Raw genomic sequence first — 6920 nt, 5'->3', positions numbered from 1 at the left:
AACCTGGTCAATCGATTACAGCAAATGTCTACCGCAACCAATTGAAAAAATGATGAGGATGCTTGGGATTAAGCAGCTGAGACTGGTCAATAGAGACAGGCCAATCCTCTTGTAAGACAACGCTCAACCATATGTCACACAAACAACGCTGCTCAAACTACAGAAGTTGGACTTGGATACTCTCTGTCATCCGCTATATTCACCACATCTTGAACCAACTACCACTTCTTCCAGGTTTTGGACCACTTCTTGCAAGGAAAGACATTCAATGCTCAACAAGCTGTGGAAAATGCCTTTTGCAATTTCATTGTCACTTGCTTTCCAGGCTTCGTTGCTGGCATTAATAAGCTACCATTAAGATAGCAAAACTGTGTTGACGGTTTAGGAGTGAACTTTGATTAATTGTACTGCTTCTTGTTTGAGATATAATAAACTACACTTGATCTGAAATCAGACATTTCCTATTTAATGACCTAATACTTGCAAAGTATAGAATATATTTTAACCATCAGACTAATTTTTCAGAAAACATGCAACAACTGAAAATTAATTGTTCCAAAATGGGAAAGGTGATGCAATGTATTGTGCTATCCAGCCAAGTATTTATGGAGAAAATGATGAAATATTTGTTAAAACCACCTATTCTTTTAAAAAAGGGGGAATAACTGGTAGTGGACTTGTTTTCCTGCCATAGACTATAAAACTGGGCACAATATATGTTACAACACATTTCAAACACTGGGCAACAGATGGTACAGAGCTGAGATCCTCGAGAAAGGGAAACCCATAAGGTAAACTTCGTATTCACCCTTTCTGGCTGGATATGATTTCCAAACTGCAGACTGGAAGGGGGATATTTCCAAACTGCAGACTGGAAGGGGGATGCTTCCTAGGATCACTGGTCTCCCCAAGTGGAAGAAACAAAGATTGGAGTTCAGGCCTTGGAAGAAGGCAGTTCCAATTTGAGGAGGCAGGGTCTAGAGAGGAGGGATTTGAAGAGAAGAAGCTTCAGAAATTTGTGTAGGATTTCCACATAGGTCTTTGTCCAAATCCTAAATTGCACTTATGTAGGACAAGACTTCACAGGGCCTGGCAAAAGCAGTTACTGAGGAGCTGAGAGCTGGAGAATTCAGAGGTTGTACAGAATTCCACCATTTACTATGTGGCCAAGACAAGCCATTTTACCTGTGAGCCTGCTTTCTCATCTGTAGAATTTGAATAATACTATCTAATCTGATGGGTGTTATAAAGATTAAACAAAATAACTATGCCTAGTATACAATAATAACTAAGTATAGCTAATATTATTAGTAGTCCTTATAATGGGAAGAAAAATTTCATGTGGCAGTTCCTAGTTTCCTTTACAATAAAAAACCCAAATCTACTAACACATACCTAAGAGTCTATTAAAACCAAGATTTATAATATGGGGTTTTATTTATTATTAACCAGAAGTCTTTATTGAAACACAAAGGCTCATTAATGCTCAGGTATACTCTTCACATTCGCCTTTCTCTACCTGGTAACCAAGAACTGGTTTTACTTAAAGTAAATATAGGTTAACCATAAATTACATGCCACTTTCAAACATAAAGGTCAATTTACGTGTCACAATAACTAGTGATCCAAGAATCAGAAATTCAAAGCTCAGAAACTAGTTTTTTCCAAAAGCTTCTCCAACCATATTGCTATCTTCGAAATATGCTACATATATCATCCCAAGACAATAGCTGAACTCACAAGTAATTATACCTTAAAAATAATGCTATGCAAAAGAATATGGTCTAATTCTATTATAAGAAGTTCTAAAATAGGTAGAAGTAATGTGCTCATAGAAGTTGGAACAGTGGTTGCCAGGGTGGGCAAATGTGATGAATGGCGAGGGAGGGGCACAAAGGGACCTCCTGGTTGAGGGAAATGTTCTCTATGTTGATTGAGGTGTAACAAGGGCATACCTTTGTCAATACTGACCAAACTTTGCCATTTAAATCTGTGCATTTTATTGTATATAAATTATACCTCAAAAAAGCTATTAAAAAAGAGTGCTATGCACAAATCTTTAATTCTCTTGAAAGGCCATGATTCATACATAAAAACACCCAAGTACTTAGATAACTAAATATCAAATGCCTTCTACTGATTGCTGTAAGTGAAACATGGACTTACACAAAAGCAGGAGTTGCCCTTGTTGACTTCCAGAATTTGATTTCTGAACTGCATTCATTGTTTTTCCAATCACCAAGAGCTTCAAACTTATTAAGACTTAAGTTCACGAAAATTAAAATTAAAAGACATTAACCCTGCAGTTTACTTCTGTTAATGGCAACCCTGCAGAAAAGCTAAACTTACAATATATCTCAGGCAAAGTGATCTCTGGCTGATCCCTTAATCAAGGCTCTCTTCAAATATGGCACCTTATGTTTTTCTCTCTTCTGAATGTAGGTACTGCTGTGGCTGTAGAACAGACCATGGAATTTCCCATCTGGGATTCCTTACAACCACAAAGACAATTACTACAGTGAAAGCCAGAGAACTAGCTCTGTTTTGACCTTATTACTAGGAATAGTATAGTGTGGTGGCTTTGCTATTTCCTGTCTGTACCTAAGAGGGAAGCAGCTTCATTATTCAATATTTAAGTTAAGATAAATAATGCCTAAAAATAACCCTAAGTCAAACACCATTGAGATTAACTCAACATTTAAAACCATTTAACCTCATGCAGGGTTTGTTAAAAGTCTTTTTCAAAACTAGCAAGAAATAGAACTAATGCCTAAATCTCTTCATTATGAATGAAAGATCTGAAAACAACTCTGAAATTTCTTTCCATTTACCATTTTCTCCCTTATTTGACAGTCCCTCCATCCTATGCTCTAAGTTCATCCTCAGCTTCAAAAAACTGCTAGAGAAGAACAAGATGTAGTACCTTTCCTCTAATGACAGAGGAAAGACAGATAAACAATAAAGATAATATAATGTGAAAAGCTACGTAACAGAAATAAGCAAAGAGCCTATTCAAGGAGGGGAAATCACATGAATGGGGGTGGTAGATAAGAAGGTTGGGTGGCATTAGGAATAATGATATGACATCTGAGCTACCTTATGCCTCCAAACACACATGCCCCAGTGCTTCTGGCTTTGTACACTCTCTGCCTGGGAACAGCCTAACTCACTCTATCCTCTGCCTGATTTTTCTATTTATCCTTTTAGACTTGGCTGAATAACCCAGGTAAATATCTTCAACTGAATGAAGATGACTAACCAAAGAATGAAATATGAGTAATTACACTTTGTGATGATTTACATAATTTAGAAAATACCCCTCCCAGGACTACAACTCCCATTCTGTAAATGGAAAATGTGATTTTTAAAAATTTGCTTTTCAAGGAAGTATCTACCAAGAATCATAACGTTCATAATCTTTTATCAAACAGTCATAATCCAGAAATTTTTCCTCAAACTATAACAGAACAGAATAAAACTACTACATATACGAAGGTATATACTATAATGTTATCTAGAATGGCAAAAACCGCTGCACAAAAGGTATAGTGACATACCACAGGCGAACACTGACAGAAAATGTAAAGACATAAAAAATGTGACATTAAGTAGGGATATAGACACACACACACACACACACACACACATACACAAAATGCTATGATGACATTCATATCAAAATATAGATGAATATGGGTGAAAAGTGTAAAGTAACAGGCAAAAAAGGAATACAATGACAGACACACAGCTAATTTTAAAAACAATTAAATACTTTTATTATATACTTTTAAACATACAGAAAATAGAAAAAAATAGTACAGTGAACATCCATATACACACCAGTTAGTCATTAACATTTTGCCATTTATGCTTCACACACATACATTTTGCTAAACCATTTTAAAATATTTTAGAGACACTGTAACACTTCATTCCGAAAATATTTCAGTATGCAAATTAAAACATTCTTCTATAAACTACAACACCCTTCTCACAGCCCATACAACTAGCAAGAATTATCTAATATCATTTAAAATCTAGTCCATATTCAAATTTTCTCAATCTCCCTCACCCCAAGACAAATGGTTTTACAGACCAGGGTCCAATCAAAGATTCCACATTGCATTTGGTTATTATGTCTCTTAAGTAATTTTTAATCTAGAATAATTAACCATTCCACCTCGCTTTTTCTTTTCCAACACTGATATTTTGAAGGAATGAGGCCAGTTATCTTCTACGGCATTCCACATTTTGGACCCGTGTGATCGTTTCTTTAGTGGTGCCATTTAACTTGTTGCTCTATCCCCAGTATTTCCTGCAAATGGGAAATTAGATCTAAAGGCTTGACTAAATTTCAGTTAAAATTTTTTGATGAGGATGCTTCATAGGTAACACAGTGTACTTCATACGGCATCACAAAATAAAAAAAACCCGCCTGATTATCTGACTACCAGTGATGCAAAATGTAATCAGATCCTAACGATCTCTTTATTGTAAAAGTATGTTTTTTCCATACAACCAACCAGCAAGTATTTGGTGACATGACATTTTGACACCAGGAGAATTTTAGAGGGGATGTAGATCTCAATCTTTTATCTAATCTTTGACATCAAAATGTCTTTAATGTTGTTTTACATTAACCTTTCAACTATGTAACATTTCAAATTTTTAAAACATTACATAGTTGTTTTCCACAAAATTTATACAAAAATAAGATTAACTTTCATAATGATGGCAGACTTACTCCTTAATTGGAATGTGAGCACCTTCCTTCTTTTTGATTTTGTCTGAAACCCTATAAGGAAAATGAAGGACAGGAAGTTAAAAGAATAACATATATATTATATACAAATGCTGATAAACATTTTCTTTCACATAAGACATTTTACTAATTTTATTTAACAAAATACGTTCAAAATGTAAGTTTACAGCCTTCCAATATGCTTTAAAAATGATCACCAAATGAATAATTGTTAGGCTGCAATTAAGAAGTTTTTCTTCCTTCACTAAGTTCAGTGATGTTCCTAAGCCCACTTATACCTTATTTTCATCAAATAAAATATATGACATAAACTTGTGTCATACTCATTAATTAAAATAAAACCATTAAAGACCAGTAGTTGGCTGGGTGCAGTGGCTCATGCCTGTAATCCTAACACTTTGAGAGGCTGAGGCAGGAGGACTGATTGAGGATGTAGAGAAATAAGGAGGTTCATAAACTATTCGTGGGAATGTAAAATGATACAGCCACTTTGGAAAACAGTTTGACAGTTTCTCAAAAAGTTAAACAGATTTTACCATAAGAGCCAATAATTACACCCCTAGGTATATACTCAAGAGAACTGAAAACATGTCCACAACAAAATTTTACACGGAAGTGTTTATAACAGCATTATTCATGATAGCCCCAAAGAGGAAACAACCCAAATGTCCATCTGGATAAACAAAACGTAGTATATCCATATGATGAAATATCACTCAGCAATTAAAGATATAAAGTGCTAATATATGGTTCAACATGAATGAACCTTGAGAAACTTATGCTAAGTAAAAGAATCCAGGCACAAATGGCCACATAGTGTATGATTCCATTTATATGAAATATCCAGAATAGGCAAATCCATATAAAGTAAATTAGTGGCTGTCAAGGCCTGGGAAGAGAGGGTCTAAGGGAGTGATTGCTAATGGGTATGGGGTTTCTTTGTGGGTAATGAAAATGTTCTGGAATTAGATAGTGGTGGTGGTTGTACAATATGGCAAATATAATAAAAGCCACCAACTACACACTTTAAAAGGGTTAATTGTAAGGCATGTGAATTCTATCTCAAATTTTTAAAAACAGAAATGATGTTGTCTTGAATGAAGTAGTAGCAGAAGAGAGGAGGCTAAGTACACTGATTCAGTATCTACATGGAAAAAATCAACAAGACTTTCTTACAGATTGGATGTAGCAAGTGAGGGAAAGTGAGGAATCAAGGCTAACTCTGCTTAAACAACTTGTGCTGCTAGTACACATGATATTGCTAACTGAGATGTAAGAGGCTATGGGAATATGGGTGCACGGACTGACACCAAGAGTTTTGTTCTGGGTGCATTTAGTTTGAGATGTCATTAAAGTGGGAAATTCATCATATATAAAAATATACCACAGTTACACAACAGCTGAAGAGATTTTAAGTATTAAGGGGGGCATGCACAGATGATACACTTAAAATTACACCTTCAAGTCAGTTGTTTCTTTTCTTCTATATTAATTAACTAAAAATTCAAGTGCCTATAATATTACATCATAATTTCAGCGTGGCACAATAGTTTCCTTTTAAAAATAATTTTAAAATTTTGCACTAAAATATAACAGAACATGTCTGTAGTAGACTAAGGTGTAAAATGACAAGTTTGAAGCCTCAGTCACCGAGGTCTAATTTGGTACATATTACCTCAGACTTTTTTCTATGCACAAAAAGAATTTCATCTTTCTTTTGCAAAAGATTATACCTTTGTCCATCCCCTACAATTCATTTTATTTCACATGAAAGCAGAAAACTACTGAGATTAAAAATAATTTAGAAAGAATGTTATTTAAATTAAAAAATGTACGCTCAGGCCGGGCGTGGTGGCTCACGCCTGTAACCCTAGCACTCTGGGAGGCCGAGGCGGGTAGATTGCTCAAGGTCAGGAGTTCGAGACCAGCCTGAGCAAGAGCGAGACCCCCGTCTCTACTAAAAATAGAAAGAAATTGGCCAAACAACTAAAAATGGAAAAAATTAGCCGGGCATGGCACATGCCTGTGGTCCCAGCTACTCGGGAGGCCGAGGCAGGAGGATCACTTGAGCCCAGGAGTTTGAGGTTGCTGTGAGCTAGGCTGACGCCACGGTGCTCTAGCCCGGGCAGCAAAGCAAGACTCTGTCTCAAAAAAAAAA

This window comes from Propithecus coquereli, unplaced genomic scaffold (assembly GCF_000956105.1).
Source record: "Propithecus coquereli isolate 6110/MARCELLA unplaced genomic scaffold, Pcoq_1.0 Scaffold9, whole genome shotgun sequence".
In the NCBI taxonomy this organism is placed as follows: domain Eukaryota; kingdom Metazoa; phylum Chordata; class Mammalia; order Primates; family Indriidae; genus Propithecus; species Propithecus coquereli.
Note: the sequence above shows the minus strand (reverse complement) of the source record.